Source organism: Aphis gossypii, chromosome 1 (assembly GCF_020184175.1).
Source record: "Aphis gossypii isolate Hap1 chromosome 1, ASM2018417v2, whole genome shotgun sequence".
Lineage (NCBI taxonomy): Eukaryota > Metazoa > Arthropoda > Insecta > Hemiptera > Aphididae > Aphis > Aphis gossypii.
Genome location: NC_065530.1, coordinates 44,971,122 through 44,990,497, shown reverse-complemented (window position 1 = coordinate 44,990,497; position 19,376 = coordinate 44,971,122). Strand labels below are relative to the sequence as shown.

General features: G+C 23.4%; 1 protein-coding gene across 2 annotated transcripts in view; it reads left to right on the top strand.

Moving 5' to 3' along the window:
- LOC114130175 (protein prickle-like) overlaps nt 1–19,376 on the top strand; it is a 163,635-nt gene that overhangs the window by 26,725 nt on the left and 117,534 nt on the right. The window contains exon 1 of one of the 2 annotated variants that reach the window (XM_050198869.1): nt 1,764–2,012. The exons of the other annotated variant lie outside the window; for it this stretch is intronic. The gene's annotated coding sequence lies outside the window, so the exon portion shown is untranslated. Of the gene's footprint in view, nt 1–1,763; nt 2,013–19,376 lie in introns of those variants that run through there. 2 annotated transcript variants of the gene reach the window in all.

The window sequence follows — 19,376 nt, the reverse complement described above, 5'->3', positions numbered from 1 at the left end:
TAGATTTTCTGTGGGTAGGAATTAACGTTAAATCATTTTGCGCATATACAATAATAACATCATTTTTTGGATATATAATGTACTCGAGAGGGAGTAAATGGATATATCATGTGATCACGTACAGATGGACAGGAGACATTACTGAGGTGTTGTGAAATGATACAAAACGTGGTATAGATTTGTTGTACATCATAGATAGAAATTTATAAATACTTTAGGTAATATAGTAAGATTTAGATATTAGTAAAAATAGTTATTAATGTAGATCAGGCCAATGAAACGAATGTGCCGAGACCTCATAATTATAGTTGTATTGTAATAATCAAATGGTGCCGTCACGACTAATACTGAGAGATTTGCGCCTGTCGTATACTAGGAGTGTATCTTTAAGTATGGTTAGGTTATACAAATAGTAATCGTAACACAAATAAGTTAATTATTTTATTTTTATTCCAATTCAATAAAAAAATTGCTTGCGACTATACGATTTACGATTTATTGTAATTATTTAACGTTTTTATTGTTTAAACTGAAAAGTTTGAGTCCATGAAGTTCTTCTTAAACTGAATGTTACATTATTGTAATTTCATGTAGGTAACTATTTCATTGATGGCATAAATGTAAAGAAGACAAACGTATATCATACCTTACTAAAGTCAAAACAGTGCTGATCTAATTAATTTTGCAGAAGAGCATTAGGTTAGAGACGGTTGTAGGATTCGTGCGTATTATTTAATAGAAATGATACCACACAATATTGTTTATTAGACCTGTACATTAGGTTGCGCGACTTGTATATTTAAGGAGATGCCCGCGTGTTTTGATTTAAATGAGAGAATATTATTACCCTTTTTGGTTTTTGAACTATTAGACTTGTATATTCTTTTATTATTAATATTATGTTAAATAAATTACTAAGGATCTTTTATTTTTATTAATTTATTAATCTTCATTAATTGGCTTAATATTAGCTTAATATATTGTATAGTATAATGTATGGTATGATTATTATTATAGTACAATGTATGACTTGGTGTGGCCATATTTTGTTACAATAAATTTATTCATAAAGATTTAGCTTTAAAATTGTGATTTATTGTGTTTTGATTGTAACTTTGTAACCATGTATGACTATCCAATTTTTATGCCCAGAAAATAAATTTAAAGTTATAAATGGATTTTAATTAATTTGTTGTTATTCAAATACTTATAATGCGGCATAAAAGAGAACACGGAGTCTGGTCGTGTTAATTAATAAGTTATAAAATAATAATTTAAAAAAACAGTGAATTTAGTTGACCTATATTAATTGGTATAATCTGTTTACTAATGGCGTACTAAATGATTTTTACTGTATAGTGTATAATAATAATAATAATCCTATGGAAACTTAATTTTTTCAATAATTATTAGTTTAAATATTTTAATATAGATCTTAATTAATCTGATAAAATGTGGATAAAATAATATTTTATTACTTAACTTAGTTGTTTATGCAACAGGATATAAATGTGCATATCAGCGTATTATAATTATTGTTGACTCAGATTCCTTCTAAATTTTGTTTTTTAATCACAGGGATGAGGTACAAATCTCAATTTGTTAGCATTTTGTATAAAAAATAATTTATTTTTTTATTAAATATTTATAAGTTTTTCGTTTTATTCCTTCATTGAATATAATGATAAATTATTAAAATTAATCAAATAATAATAAATAATAATTTATGTTTGTATATTTTAGTGTAATATTACATTTTGAAATTTTATTTTTATTTTTTCTTATTTAAATATCGTTCATCATTTTTTTTTTTTTATTTCACTGTCAATCGACCGTGGCGCAGACTCCCGGGTGGCAATTGAACAACACGCGCCCTCGGCAGCACGTGTACATTATATTAAATTGTTAGTGCATCCCCAGTCCTTACGTAGATCGGTCATACGTTGTGTTAGCGTTTCCCGTTCGGATATTTTTTTTTCATTTGGATTTATAATCGAATCGTATACTTTTGGGTGAGTTGATATATTAATATTATTCTAATAATAAAATGTTTGTTATATTTTTTAATTATATTTATAATGCAAAATTATGTATCTATTTATTTTAATTTTTGACTTTTTAAATAATCTGACTCACAATGTGAATAAAATTGTATTAGTTTTAAATACTATTTTTTTCGAATACTTACGAGATTGTATGCCTGTTTATTTTATACTATTGGGTATTTAATTGCATAAGCATTAGTAATTGATTATTCTTTTGAAAATAATTATTTAATCATTAAATAAGTAGTTAAATGTTAGTAGAGACTGGGGATTTGTATTCTTCGTAGTTTTGTGTTTTGTTGTGTATTATAGAAAATAGAATTTGATTTTGTTAAAATTTATTAAACTTATCTAGTCATCTATAAGCATAATGTATTGTATTCATTAAAGTTGATTTATTTTACTAGTTAATAATGATTATTTAAAATATAAAATAACATTGACATTTTATAAAATAGTAATATTCAATTATGATATTTAATATATATTTTTTAATTACTTAAATACAAAAATAAAAAAGTAAATTAAAATTATTAATAACATTTTTTATTACGTATGATAATTAATATTCATCATTTATCATGTATGAATGTCACTAAGTAGTTAAAAATTACTAAAAATTGTTATATTTTATAGGTAATTAAATTTCAAGAAAATTAAATATCACTATTTAATTTTTATGATTTAAAAAGTACATTTTATGATAGGTACTTATTATAGTATCATATACTTTTGAATTTTATTTTGTAAGATATCTCATTAAATTATGCGTTTTTGGCTAATATCCTAAAACCTGAAATCTCTTTAAAAATACACATTTTCTTTATATTGTATTCCAGAGACACTTATATAAAAGTAAATAAATTGAGGTGATTTATAGATATTAGGTTCTTTTTTTGCTCTCGTTTAAGTCTTAATCTTTTGAAATGTTCTGGCACGAAAATTGCATTGTAGATTTGTCTTAAGCGGTTTTTCCTCACAATACACCCATAGAATATAATTTCCCCTAGCACCCAATGTCTTGCTATTACCTAATGTATTTCTATTGTATGCAATTTCGGATTGGTCTGATGAGTAACGAAGACAATTTCAGCAAACCATATAAAGAATGGGCCTATTAGATTTTTTATGTCTGATATAATTATGTAGATTAATACTTTTTTTAATAGGCTCGTTTAGATTCTAGGTGTTATTTCATAGACTTCGTCAGTAATCAGTACAAAGTGCCAATAAATATTTTATACCATACATTCATTATTTTGAGTAGTTAAATCGAACACATTTTGAATAGATATCTCTAGTATTTCAATAAACTGTGATCTAAATGATATTAAAATTAGATGACACTAATTGGATGACACATTTTGTGATATTTTGGATTTAATAAGTAAATAGTATTTAAAAGTACATAAATAATTTTTGTTGATTGTAATAAATTATACTATTATATTATCATACTTATTATTTAGTGACATTTTGAAAAATAGCTCATAAAATCCATTTTATTTTATCTTTGATAATATATTATACAATTTGCAATTTTTTATAGTTAAAATATATCCGAAAATTAATTGATACAATGGATTTGCCCTAATAGTATAAGTAATTGAAAGGTAAATAATTTTGTTTCAAATCTAACTTGCTTTAAAAAACATTTTTAGTAAAAAATATTGATGTTTTACATTTTAAGAACATTGTGTACTTAAAATTGAATATTTTAATTTTAGACTTATTACATTTACTTGAGAAATACGAATCAAAAAATGTATTTATGTTATATTAAGAATATATAACTAAATAGAACTAAACTATTTTGTGTACAGGCATATAATGTATAATATATTATAATAGGGTTTATCTACATATTTATGCAGGTATATATACAATATACATACAATTGTATTATGTATTATTTCAATAATGATATAAATTAATAATGGTATTTTTTATAATTATGTTTTATACACGCATTTAATTAAAGATGGTTATAAAAGGCTAAGATTCTTTCATTAAATCATTTGTACATTCGTGCTCATTCAATTTTTGATAAGTACCGAGACACTTTTTGACAAAGTATTTGAAGGATAATTACACAGAACTAAATAATTTTTTGACAATATTTGAAATGAATTTCAATTAAAAATTAAAAAAATAATTTATTTAAAAATAAAGTATGCTCATTAAGTAACGCTATTGAAACTGTTTAAACTTGATTGATTAACTGCATCTAAAAACTATACATTTTAAATAAAGCTCATCAAAAAAGATACGCTGTTATATAATTAAAAAAAAAAATGTTTAAGTATAATTTTAACTTAATAAAAACATATTAAATTAAAAGAGAAATAACGTTAAAAATACTCTAGATATTAGAAATTATCAAAAACAAAGAATATTTGTAAACAAATACACACATATATATATATATATATATAATATGTTGAGTTAATCAGTATTAATTTCGGTCAATAATGATAACATATAAACAATATAATTCATTATATTGGCAATTTTATATTATTTTGTGTAAAATCACAATAAAGTTCTACAATATTCAATTAACTAATTAAATTAGTTTAAACTAATATTTAAACTGTATACTGTTACAATAGCTGAATATTTTTGTAATACAGTTTTTGAAATGTACTTGGCTAATGTAAAAATAACTCATATTTTATTTACTATTATTGATTGTAAATATATAATTAAAATAAATAAATTTAAATTGAATTAATGTTAAAATGATTATCATTTTTGGTGTAGTCAAATTTTAGTTAATTAAAACAGAGATTTTCTTAATAATTTATTTAATTTTTGGAGCTATAGGTTTGGATGTAAAATACTTAAATGATATGTATTTTTATTTTTTACATAACTTCAAGTTAATACAAAACAAAATGTTTCTCTTTTTTATCATTAAAATTTTCACTCTAAAATAGTTCATAATTTTGAAAATTTTTATAAATAGAAATTGAATTTCATATGAATATGAACAATTAGTTATAAGTTTATGAGTTATGAGTATTTAAACTTTAAAGCTTGGTTAAACAAAGAAGCAGACCAATATTCTATAAGTATCTCTGAATAGTTCCTCTGTACTCATCAACACTTTAAATTATATTGTAAACCTTATGTATTATAGGCATGGACAATAAATAATAGAACTTCGTGTTTGTGTAAATATAATTTTTGAAATAATGTATATTTTCTATTAATAAAATTGCCCTGTCTATAAGACTATGTAATGAAATAATACATTTTGATGATTTTGTCAGTATATTTCTTTAGATAAGTATTGGAATGTGCTTTTATAATTATACATGTACAAGTCATGTAATGTTGCATTTAGGTATTAGGTGTATACGATAATAATATAATCTCGATTCCGGATGTGTGCATATTATATTATTATGGGGTTTTGGTTTATGTTTATGTTGAAAAACAGATGTTGTTCTATTTTGGAATGTTATTTTATTCACCAGTAAACGTCCAGACTCCAGGGCATGTATAAGTTACCGTAAATGATTATTATTAACTATTATTCTACTGTAGGGTTACTTTGGGAAATTGTATGTTCTCATTATTAACAGTATTTGACTCGTATATACATAGTTGAATGGCGTGTGCCGTGTGGACATTAACTGTATTCTTTTTAAATATTTCTTGTGCTAATACATGGGTTGAATTTTATTACGAGAATTCACTATAAGTAGGTGCTTACTACTTACTATAATTATTACAAAATAAAAATATAATATACCTAGTAATAATTAAAAACTATAATGGAGTTGTATAAATATAAATAATTGTTACGTTACGTGGTAGTTTATTAAGTAATACTAGAACCATTTTATTTACCGTATTTTTTATATAATAAATAATAATTACAATCTAAAATATCGTGTTCATAATTATGTTAAGAAATGTATTGTTTTAATCATTTGAATTGTAAATATATTTACGCGCAAAAGTAGAAGCTATTGATGTAAAACTAACGAAATTAATAAAAAAATATACCTTTCAAATCGATTATAAATAACTTCTATTACCTCTGTTTATTTTTCGTCTACATTATTTGTATTTAAAAACAGAACAGACGCGTTCTCCCATTCATTATATGTCCACAAGTCGATCAATCAAGTTTTCTTTGGACCTTTTTTGAATACAAAATCTATTCCCCTATAGTTTGTTTTTTGCACCCTTCTTGCAAAACCTTTTAACCGGCCAGTCTGGCGCCGGAACTACCCTCAGAGAAAAGAATTCTGGCAAATGTTGAAAATCGAAAAAGCTCACTAAATCGATAATACATTGAACTAAACTATTTTGTGATATCACTTTTAAAATTATTATTTATTATCATATGTTAATATTTTACATATTATAAATAAATAACGTTTTTAAACATGACTTTTATAAGCCTTAATATTGAATGCAATAGGTTAAATAGTAAATTCGAAACTTCACGAAAGATTTATTTTTTTTTTTTAGTAGTAGGTATAAGGTATTCTCATTAATATTTAAACGTTTAGGACAAAACATTTAATTTGCCTAGTTGTTAAATTTTATAATTAATTCACGTATTAAGTCATGATGTTGGTTTTGAATGTTGAATGATGATTAAAGAACATATCATGAGCTTTTATAAAATATTAAAATTTATAAACTAATTCTATAGTCTTATTATTTATATTGCGTAGATTATGTAGTACAACATTTTCTATGCGTAATATTTAATTTAATTAATACATTTTCTTTAAAAATTATTGTGTTGATATAACATTACTAATATTTATATAAACAAATAATTTAACTATGATAATTTTTTTTAAGATTATGCTTAACACATTTTTTGTTTTATTATATTTTCAACTATACACTGAATTAATTTTATTGTTGTTACGTGATTTCCATACGGATTCTAAGTAAACTTTTATTAACAGAGTTTTTGCAAACTTTGATTCTTGTATATACCTATATTATATTATCTTTTATTGGATTATTTTTATTTAAATTCATCGTACAAACTTACCAGTATATAGTTGCAGTACATATGAGTTAATTAAAATTTAAGATAATATATCATTAAAAAAGGCTTTGCTTACTTACATTTAACAAATGAAGAATATTAAAAGGTTAGATACAAAATATACATATCTTATTTTTGATAATTAAAAAAAAACTATATTTTCTATAAAGAGGAAGTAAAATTCTTTTAATGTTATGACGTAATATTTTGTAAATTTATAAGTGTTATTTATCATATGTATAATGTCTATTAGATGATCTATAAACCTTTTAAGATATAATATGAAATGTACATTATGAATACATAATGTTGTTTCTCAGAATGCTACATAAATGGAGATTAATTGTTACTGATCTATTGGACCGTAAACGATTATGTGTCAGACCTATTTCGACTATTCCTTTTATATTGTTAGCGTTGAAGATATATTTTTTTAAAGTAAAACATGATCTCCTTATATTATATAATATAATGATTATAGACACGACTATGTCATGGGTGTTTGTACCGGAAACCGTGACAGGACATTGTCAAAAAGCAATTACGGGACAGATGATTTAGGTTCAAAAAAAAAAAAAAAACAATTATAAACGATTATCGTATCGAATTTAAAAAAATAATAAGATAAAATGGTTTATATAAAACATAATGAGGAACAAAAAATTCTATAAAATCATCAATTAAAATAAAGGCACGTACATTCGTAAACAGCCCTTAAATATTTTTATGTTGACTCATTTTATTATTATTTTTAAAATCAAATCACAGATCATTTTTTATCTCATTAAAAAATAATAAATAAAAGAAATATACTTCGTAATTATTTTAAGTAGGCAATATCATCGTTTGAAATAGAATTTAATTAAATCATATAACTTGTTAAATATAAAAAAAATTGAAAGTTATTATGGTTTTCTTTTTCAAACAGTATAGGTAGAAAATCGTATTAAATGAGCCATTTAAGTGCCATTCATTATATTATAATATTAAAAAAAATATATCATATTCTAAAAACATTTTTGAGCAGTCGTTTCACAAATTTATATATTTTTATTTTAAGAAAAATAAAAATAATTCCTTAAGTTTTAAGTCTTAGAATATTAAGTTTTTGGAAATAATAAAGTTTAAGTTAATATATATATTATTAACATTAACTAACATAAATAATAATAATAAACATAAATTTAAGAAAAATATTTCATATGTAATTAATTACTTATGCCTACTTACTATTATACGTATTATAATACTCACTGGTGTAATATATAGTAACTTGAGTTTAAGTTCAATATTAATCTTATTATTACAACCTTTATATTTAAAATAATCTTTTCCATGATGTTTTTAAATTTTACTGTGGTGTTCTAACAAAGTAAAGAATTCATTGTTTTTAAATTTATTGTAATTCATATAAGAATATATATGTTTTTATATCAATGTTATTATAATATTACAATATTGTGTTAAATATTAAAACTTAAAACTAACCGTTTTAGAGTTGTATTGGGAAAACTACAATAAACAATTGGATGCTGGGTTGGATTTTTGTATAATTTTTATTGAATAGATTTAGTTTTATTAGGTATGAAATAATAAACATTTTCAAGTTCTTTTCGGATAATATAATTTTGCATTGCTGGGGAACAGTTTTTAAATCCAATTTCCAAGATGTCCTGGGACGCTGTGTTATTAGGACAGGCAAAAGGAAAAACTCACCATTTGTTTCTGTGATAAATTAACGAATAAATTAAGTTATTACATCAGTAGAACAGTTTACACTGTAGATTGTAGTTGACCGGTTTTCCGCAGTTTGTGTTGATTTATAGCTACCTACCAAAATCGTGTTGTAAAGTGCTTCAATTCTTATTAATCCTATTTGGTGAATTTTAAAAATAAAAACAAAGGATCTTAGATTTTTAATTTATAAAATATATATTTAGTTATACTCTTATTTACTTTGATATCAGATAATATACAAGATATATATCTTAATAAGTATTTATTCTTAAATTATTTATATTTTACAGTTTTTACCAATTATTCAAAAGTTTTAAATAATTGACTTATGACGTTTTTGCAATCATCGATTCATTTAAAGTATTGATATTAATAAATCATAGAAATTGACTTTGTATTTTTATTTTTAATAATTAGATATACAATTTAAAAAATATATTATTCCATTAGAGTATTGAAAATAATTGATTACAACATTAAATTTCTGATTCAATATGCCATGTTATCGTATTTGAGAAAGTTAATTATGATTGCATTTATTGTTTTCAAGCCACGTTAATTAATTTTAATATAGTTTTGAATATCTGGTTCTTTGCTTGATTGTTATGTATTTGTGTAATTATATCACTAAAGCTTGGGGAAAAAATCAATCATATTTATTCTAGCATATTTCATTTTATTTAAATGTGTTTTGAAATTAATTAATTTAATGTTATAATTTATAATTCAATTATAAATTCAAAAAATAAAAGTACATAATTATATAATGTTATTTTAAATTAGAATTATTCATAATTATAACGTACAGACAGGTTATTGGTAATATTATATTGTTTACGAATATTTTAGATTTAATTATTTTAAATAACTTAAATTCGTTCATAAAAAAATGTATTTAATAATTTATAATTTATTAGACATAAATTATCTAGATACTTGTAAGTATAGGTACACTATAGGTACTTACTATCATAGTAATTTTTAAAGACAAAAATAAGTTTGAATAAATTATAATTTTCAACAGTATTGTATAGTTTTCTACGATTTCTAATAATACTAAATAATACTTTAATTATAGCTATGTTAAACAAGTGAATATTATTTGGGAATTGTATTGTTCTTTAATATTTTCCAAAGCGAATAGTTTAAATAGGTACTTATTGTTATAGTTTCAATGGTTAAACTTTTAGTTTTAAAGGATAGGTCCACGTTTATAATAGCATTCATCTGTATTTTGTCTTCTACCCAATATAGTGTTTCCAGGGACCAGGGTTGTCTAAAAAGGTTCACAGTTTCCTAGTTTAGGCAAAGTAAGAGTGTCTGCCGTCTGAGAATGTTTGAAAAGTTTTCTAGATGCCCGTCGGATACTCAGCAAAAATGATGATGGAGAAAATCCATTTGCTTTTCAGACCCAAGCCTTTTAGTCCACGTGCATGACATTTTAAACATATTAGAAGTGGAAATAGGAGAGATATAGAATATAGATACTTTTTACTCAAAATGTTCTTACAGATCATGTAAGATTCTAGGTACACTGCCCAGAGATTTCATTGAAATAATTTACTTGAATTCCGTATTTTTAAAATTAAAGTGTACCTATAAAATTACAAAACATATTGGAATTATTTGAATTTATACAACTGAATTATAACTTTTCCAAGAAAATTAAGTTATTAATAGCTTATAAAATCGAAAAATATTAACTAGGTACCTAATGGAATAATAAACTTAAGTAAATTTAATCTTTAAATTTTCAATATTTTTATAGTAGTATGTTTTTGTTTCAGGTACGTAATCAATAATCATACAATATTATATTCAATAATAATACTCATAAGAAGAAAAATTGTACGTATTTCTGCTGTTACCGGGTTTTTATGATTTTTATAAAGTATTCAAGTAAACAATAAACGTAAAATAGTTATTGTATAGTTATAATATTATTGTACAGTAATAACGTAATTTGTAGTTTTTTTTAACCTAGAGTATGTACAGTAGTATTATACCTAAAATATTAATCCGTATACTATTTATATATAAGTATTTAACATTGTGTATGTCAACAGCGACTATAGAGCATCTTCATGATTTATATGGTGTTTAAAAAGTTGAATACAAAACTACATTACACACGCTTTCTTGTGTTATTAGGCTTGTATGTAATATGTTAGTAAATGTGGTCGTTATTAGTCTTTATGTACTTGCTTGTACCTATTGCTTGTAAACCGGTATATGCTGCGTTTCATTACATAATAGTATAAGGTGTGAATGTGTGATCCGGAACCGTGGTAGATTAAATGTACAATGAAATTCAGTAACATTTGAAAGATAAAATGTTAGATATTATTTGGTGAATATTTTCTATAATGTTATATGCATGCATCATATTATATATTTAAAAGCTTTTAAACATATTATCGTGATAGTGTATGTGTCAAATTAATTAATATCTATAATTTGTAGATATTATGAACGCTACTTTTTTTTTAAATATTATTTTTGATTAAAATCTGTATTGGACATTGGTATGTGGATAAAATAAGTTGTATAATTTGGTAACTGACTGGAGTAAATCATCTTTTATAGTAAATAATTATGTTATAAGTTATAACTTATAACATATCGTATTAAATACTTTAATTTAGAGTTTATTAGTAAAAGGTTAAACAATGTGTAGTATTTTAATTATTTGTACCAATTAGGCATTAATATACTTTTGTTTGAATGATAAAGAAGTTATATTATAAACTACTTAGAATTATATCAAACTAAATTAAATGTTTGTCACACAAGTGTATAATTTTCCCAAGCTATAAGTAAGTATATTATACAAAGCTGATTTAATTATAGTTTATTTGTTATGTTGCGTAGTTACTAACTAAACTAATATTATTATTAAGAAGTTTAAAACAAAGATTTAAATCAACATATTTTGACATATTGATGTATAATATTATATCTTATAGTAAGAAAAAAAATTGCTTAAAATATTCTGATAATTTGCCAAAAAACTTTAAACAAAACTGTTTTATAGGTATATATTTAAATACAAATTTTGTTTATTGAAAACGATATTATCATATAATTATTAATTAATAATATTTATATTTTTTTAATGCGTATTAAAGTCATGACTGGGGTTTTGAACTAAGTGTTGTCTTGGTATTAGTTGTTTAAAATTATAAAATATATATAAATAAACACAAATGCAAAAATATAAAATTATTTACATTTAACGTTAAATTTGTTCATTAAAACGTGGAATGAATTAAAAAAAAAAAAATGAATAAAATATTTCGACATTTATTCATTTAACATGGTGATGGGTATCCGGAATTTCAATAAATTAAAAATTATTATAGTCATTCGACAATGATGAAAGAAAAACTACTTTCAATTCTATTGGTCTAATGTCAAACCGTCGTTATTATTTCCATTTTGTTTTCCTCGTCGACCGTAAATTTCAAATTAAAAGTCTCCGCTGTAACAGGATATCGCTGTCCAATTGCGTGGAATCTAAAATAATTATTATAATTTACGAGAACCGGTGAGAGGAGGGTAAATAAAATGGTACATTCGGCAGCATTCCGACTGGGTGGTCCACACCTTCAACGACTATGCCCGGTCGACCAATAATAATAATCGTCACCAGACATTTATGTCCACCCGGTAATGCACCCGGTACACTAATCTAAATTATTGTCCGGTATTGATCGTAAAGACCTCAGTATAACGATATTCTACCGACACATAAAAAATAACCAGACGCCTGTACATCGGTTAAATGTTATTAATTCACTAAATGGCTGTCCGCGCGACAGTAAATTTATTAATACAAGATAAGAAGAGAAAACAATGTTACTCAGTACTAATTTTTTTTGTCATTTTAACTTAAAAGTTATTAAGTAGGTACTATATACTAATTTTCAGTATTAAGCGTAATAAAAATATCGTTAGTTTCTTATTTAGTAGGCAATTGCTCTAACATTAAAAAAGCGAATTTCTGTCTTATACGCGTCTTGTTATTTCAATAATAATAATTGTAATTAGTCTTAATATTTTAATAAAATCAAACAATAAAATAAATATTAGTTTTGTTTTAAAAAGTGATTTTATCTTGAGTTAATTTGATTCTACAAATCCGCGTTATTTTATTGGTATACACTCATTACATATTATTTTTATCGTAAAAACTATAATAACATAATTTAATTTAAATTATTATTATTCATGTATTATTATGTATTATTATTATTATTATAGTATTATTTAAAGATTTCTACAATTCACTTTTTTAGTTCTCATAAATTAGTTATTTAATTTTATTGTGTGTACTACCGAAGTAATTTCTAACGAAAACTAATCAATCCACCATTATACGAGTTAGATTATATGTAAGATAATTACATCTTTAAAACCGTTATACATAATATGAAATTATAACATAGTTTTAAAATATATGTATATATTATATTGTATGATGTATATCCGTAGAGTCGTATCTCGTATATCTGTAACTTGTACTATCTCCTATAACTTATGCGTTGACAAGTGACGAACATGACATTCAAATTCGTGATAATAATCGCTGGAATACCCGATTTACTCAACCCATAGATAATTTATCTAAACTTTTTGTTTAAAGTCAGCGTTACCGTATAAGCGGCGTATATTAGTATATTATACTCTACTTATATAACAAAGCCGTATGCAGATCGCATTTAGTATTTATTATTCTTTGACATTATTGATTGAATATTAGTTATATATGTTTAGTATTTTAAGCACATCATGATATTAGTCTATTACACATTTGAATAAATCTGATTTTCAAAAATAATAAAATTAAAGATAATAATTTACAATTATTTAGATGTATGCCAAAAAATACAATACATTTAGAATCTTAAATATATTTGAATATCTTTTATAGATGTTTTATTCTTTGTTTTTCGTAGCAGAGTTTAATTATAAATTTTGTTTGTAAAACAATTTTTTTTTTTTGGTTTCTGAGCAAAGTAATTATATAGCAATATGAATTTTATTTATTTTTTTTAAAATTAAGGGGCAATAAAAAAGCTGAATAAGCTTTATTATGCAGAACTTCTATTGAATAAATTATATGAAACTCTATAAGAGATATTTCTTTTTAAATTTCCTAGTAACTATCGATAAAATAATAAAAACTGCAAAGAAGATCAATGAAATACATACAAGCCAACACTCATTTTTAAATAAATAACTTTTTAAATATAATTATATCTACTATCAGCACATTTTTTTTTTTATGTAAAATTATAATTTCGCTTTTCAATTTTTCATTCCTATAAAGTTTCTAATCTTTAGGATTATATTTTAAAAATAGAAAAAGAAAGAATAAAAATAATTCTATTGATTAATTCTATTTTATATTGTTTGATTTGATTATTTTATGAAAAAATTAATTCATATTATTTTAACATTTTAATGTTATACTTATTTTAAAGATTAGTAAAATATTTTTTATTTTGAATTAATCAGGGCTTTGAAGGAAATTGGTGAAACTTATTTTTTTTTTAAAGAAAAAAATCCTCATGTTTTAATTAAATTTATTTATAAACCATAGTATTTTATATCATTATTATCATACACCGGAATCCCTACAAAAGTTTGTTTACGGTTCCAGTATACCACTATAAATACTTAATGGTCACTGTTTCTCATTTAAAGGGATGACGTATACCAACGGTCTCGTGTGATGAACTGACTATAAGATCGATAATTTTGATGAGTAGATAAAGGAGGTAAACAAAAGTTTTTTCAATATCATTGTAACATAGAAGTGACAAATATCATTATATTTATGAAATATATTTTACTTTGTTTTATGTTGAATGATTCGTAAAAAAGATGTGAAGATCGTAAATATTTACCGAGTTTTATAGTTTAAAATAAAAACATATTATTTGTGAACAATGTGTATAACATTAATGAGCTGAAGCATCATCTTTTGCGGTTTTTCTTCAAGTTGGTGGGGAATTTAATAAACTTTGGTACTACAAAGAGGACGAGTGAGATTACAAGGGGGTGTGCGTAAAAGATAGAGAGAAAAACAGAGGGTAAGAGAGCGATGATTCAACATTGTGAGAACGGAAACATGGAGGGAAGATCTAAACCATTTTCTATTCCCTCCCCCTACCAATTAAACTCATAAAAATTAATTACATCAGACCCTCACATAGTAAAATATAAGCTTTATCACACTATCTCAGATATTTACAGATGAGTATATAAGGATTGATTACCTAAATTTGTTTAAAGGAGGAGCGTGATGCCAAATAGAGCATTTAAATCAATTATTTATAAGTTATAAATTATAACTATTACATATTATACAGGAATAATAATTTTATTATCTAAAATTATAATAACTTAATATTATGAGTTACAATTCAATCATAGTAAGGAAAACATAATTATTTTTAAATAAATATAAGTTCTTACGTATTTCTCTTGACTAATACGGAGTTATTTTATTGATCCTAAAAAAAAAACTGTAAATGTATTTGCAGGTATTTATTTATTTATAAAAACAGACTGCCGGCTAAAATTCAACAACTATTAGTTGTATACAAGTTGTTTTACTACATGGCCAATAAATAATTTTATATAAAAAATAATTATTTAATAATATAAACAAGAAAGTAAATACTATGAATAATTTGATGAAATCACGGAGTATAAAATAGAATTGTTAAAACAAAAGGAAGAAAGATTGGTATACCAACCTAGACAATTAATAATTGTCATAAAGCAGTGATAGGTTCAATAAGTTCATAAGTGGTTGATCGGGAAGGAATTGAAATAATTTTAGTTGAATGGTTATCCAAGATGGAATATTAGGTATGAGATAATGTCGGTTTTAATTCAAATTTATTATGTTGAAACAACTGTAATCTATAATACTTATAATTATAAAACTATGAAAACTGTACCTATAGTTCTTACTTTTTTTGGTATTTCTGATGTAGACACTGTTCATATTGAATTAAATCTTTTTAATTTTGTTAATATTTTGCTTCTTCATAAGTCGATTTCAAATATTTTGTTTAGTAGTTCTTACACTTTTTTTAATTAAATTATTAATTTGATAATTTATAAATCATGATATTATTATATACATTTTTTATTTTACTGTATACTATGTTTGCTTTACGAAAATAAGTACACTTTTTTGGGGGATATTATCTTAAATTTAAACCAACATTTGTCGGTGGCACGTCTTAAACAATTTTCCAAGAAGTGGATTGGAGTTTATAACTTGAAACTAAGGAGTTAATTATGATTAATAGTCAAAATATATAGTCTGCTACTTAACCTTGTATGCATGTATGGAAATATAAAAAAATAATTATTTTGTGGCATGTATACCGAGAATGATTTCCATCGAATCTATTAAACAATGTATACATACTGTATTTGATGGGATGAAAAAAAGACCCGGGGTGTTTGAATTTATCATGGCAGTATTTTACGAAACGTCATTTGTCCCCATCTACAGGAATATAAACTACATACTGTTCTAACATAACGTTAATCATTTGTGAAGTTTCTCAAGACAAAGAGTAGGGTTTTTTTCCTTTTTTATGAAGTGATATGAAAGACTGTTGATTTTTTCCATTTAAAATATTAAGACATATAATATTATGTGGCTGTGATATTTTATGAGTACAGAAAGTTTTCTATACTAAGTATTTAAATTGTTCTATATTAACTCAAGTTACTAAAGACTTGTGCAGTAATTTAATCAATATATTATGGTGTTAAAATTATTTGACTGTGTTTTTAAAATTTGTAAGTTATAGAAAATATTATAAGTCTTATAACCTACTTATCAATTGTTTATAGTATTTTCTAAAATAAAATAAAAATAAAATAAAATTTTATGATTTATTGGAGTAAAATAATATAAGTATTAGTTACATTAGTAACTATTTTATATTTACAAATAAGTTATAAATAATAAATTATATAAACATAGTATACAAATAAACCAAATATCTAATTGAAATAAATGCTGATCCACCTGTCTCCAAGCTTAATTGTTTTTGTTGTATCTAATTGTTTAATATTTACCATTCATTGATTTTGAATTTATCAAATTCGTTACAGTTACCTACTCAATGATAATTTAATACTAGAACTTTACCTATTACATAACTGAGCGAGTTCCCTGTTTTTTCTATGAAGTTTTATATGCCCGAATATTATATATACTATATTACAGGGGTGGCCAAACCGCTTCTCGCGAGCCACATGCGGCTCGCGTCTTATCGTAACATTTTTACTGACAAATTTTTTTAATATGAATTTACGTATTATAATATAATAATATGATCTTTTTTTTCATTTTGGCTCTTCCATATTTGTTAATACGTTTGGTATTACATTTGAATCAATTTGACCTTTTTTTTTAACTTAATCGTATTATACTTATACATTTTAAATTATGTATTAGTTGAGAATATACCCGTAGTTGTATTTATTTGTTTATTACAATATTTTATTGATGTAGGTATGTATTTATCTTAAGTTATTAGCCGATGTTAACAAAATGTTTTCGTTTTTTCATGTTTAGGGAAAGCGTTAAAAAATCATTTATAAACAAATTGTAAAAGGTTTTTCAATCTTTAGGTACTGATATGAATATATTATAACTTTAAAGTTTAAATCATTAATAATTAATACATTTTTATTCATTATATTTACTAAATATTATTAAATATTAAAATTTATCTACATATGTTTTATCTATAAAATATTATTTTTTAAAGTATAATTGTTATGACGTATTGATCTTGACTTAATTTACAACTCAAGAGCAATATGTAGCTAGCAAAAAGTTCAAGACGCTTAATATAATATACAAATTATATTTTAGACATTTATTCTTTCAGTCCACTATCATTTGATTATCATACATATTGCAGATTTATTTGAAAATTACTTGGTAATAATATATTTCAATGTACTCGAATTGTGGACACGGCTTGAAGCGTTGACAAAACGCAATAGCACTGTTAGCTGAGGGAGATTATTAATTCTATCATGAGTTGGTACGCCGCGGGTGGTGCACGTATAGTACCTACAGAACAAAATGAAAGGATGTTACCAGCTGCGAAATGCCACCGTTGAATATTTCAAGTGGAACGGCACCAAAATAACAACATATTTGTATCAATTGTCATTCGTAATTTTCTCGTAAAAATCTGAATATTTTAAATACCAAAGTAAAAATATTTTCAATCTAAAAATGAAATATTCTTTATACAATAGCATTTGTTGACTAATTTAAAAATAGAAAATTGTAACAGAATTTGAAATAATTTATTGTGATATATCTATGCGTAAGAATAAAAATAATAAATATATATACATAAAAACTACACAATAATCAAAAAAATGAACATTGATACAATCATAGAAAGATTAATAATAATTGATATGAACTTAAACTCACCTTTTATTTTAGAAGTCCCGATAAGTACATTATATTATAATATATTATAACTCATTTTTTTTATTATGATTAGATTTTGATTATAATGGGTTTTTAAATTTGTTGTGATAAAACTTAAAAAAAATATTTATTATAAATACTTTCCATTTTTAACTTTATATTAGCATAAAGAATATAATTTGAAAAGAAGGTTGAAAAATTTTTTTAAGATTGATATTTTTTCATAAATATTGAAAACAGAACAAGTTTAAACAAGTATAGTGTTATACTTTATTAAATGTATGTTTTAAATTACGTTTATGTAGGTACTGAATAAAATAAGAATTCAATTGTTTTTCTTTTATTTCATGTTAGATTTATCAAATTATCAATTATTACTGTGAAATTTTCTAAAACATTAAACCTATAAATTAAAATATGTAACTAATATCCATTTATCTAATTGCTAAAAGAGTGATATTACTATTTTAAAGTAGATATCTACTTTTGGTCTTTGGAGGGTTTTGTCGCTAGACACTGGACAGCTTCCCTTCTCATACTAATATCATCTTGTAAATTACAAATTTTAAATGGTTAAGTTATTTATTCAAAATTTAAAAGTTTTTTTTAAGATAGAAAACACAAAATGCACCATTTTAAAACCAATTTTAAAATAGTCTTTACCTTAAGGTATTTTTTTGTATAGTTGAATTATCTTAAATTTAATTTTAGAACTTTTTACACTTTGAATATTACTAATAATTATTAATATTACATACTGTAATATGATGAAAATATATCTTTCCATACATTTTAAAATATAAACTTATATAAGCTTTTGAATTTATTAGTTTAGATATAGATTAATAAAATAGGTGTAGTTTATATACACATTAATGCAAACGTTTTAATTATATACTTATATATTTAATTACGTGTCAAGTATCACTTTCTAAGCATTAATCGTTGAAATCACATTTGATCCTTCTCACTCAAATTAGTCACGTTATTCTGATTTCATTGTCTAAGTGAGTAAGTTTGTAAACTATTGACGCTGTTTGTGTAATTTACAACATACGGGTTTGCTTTT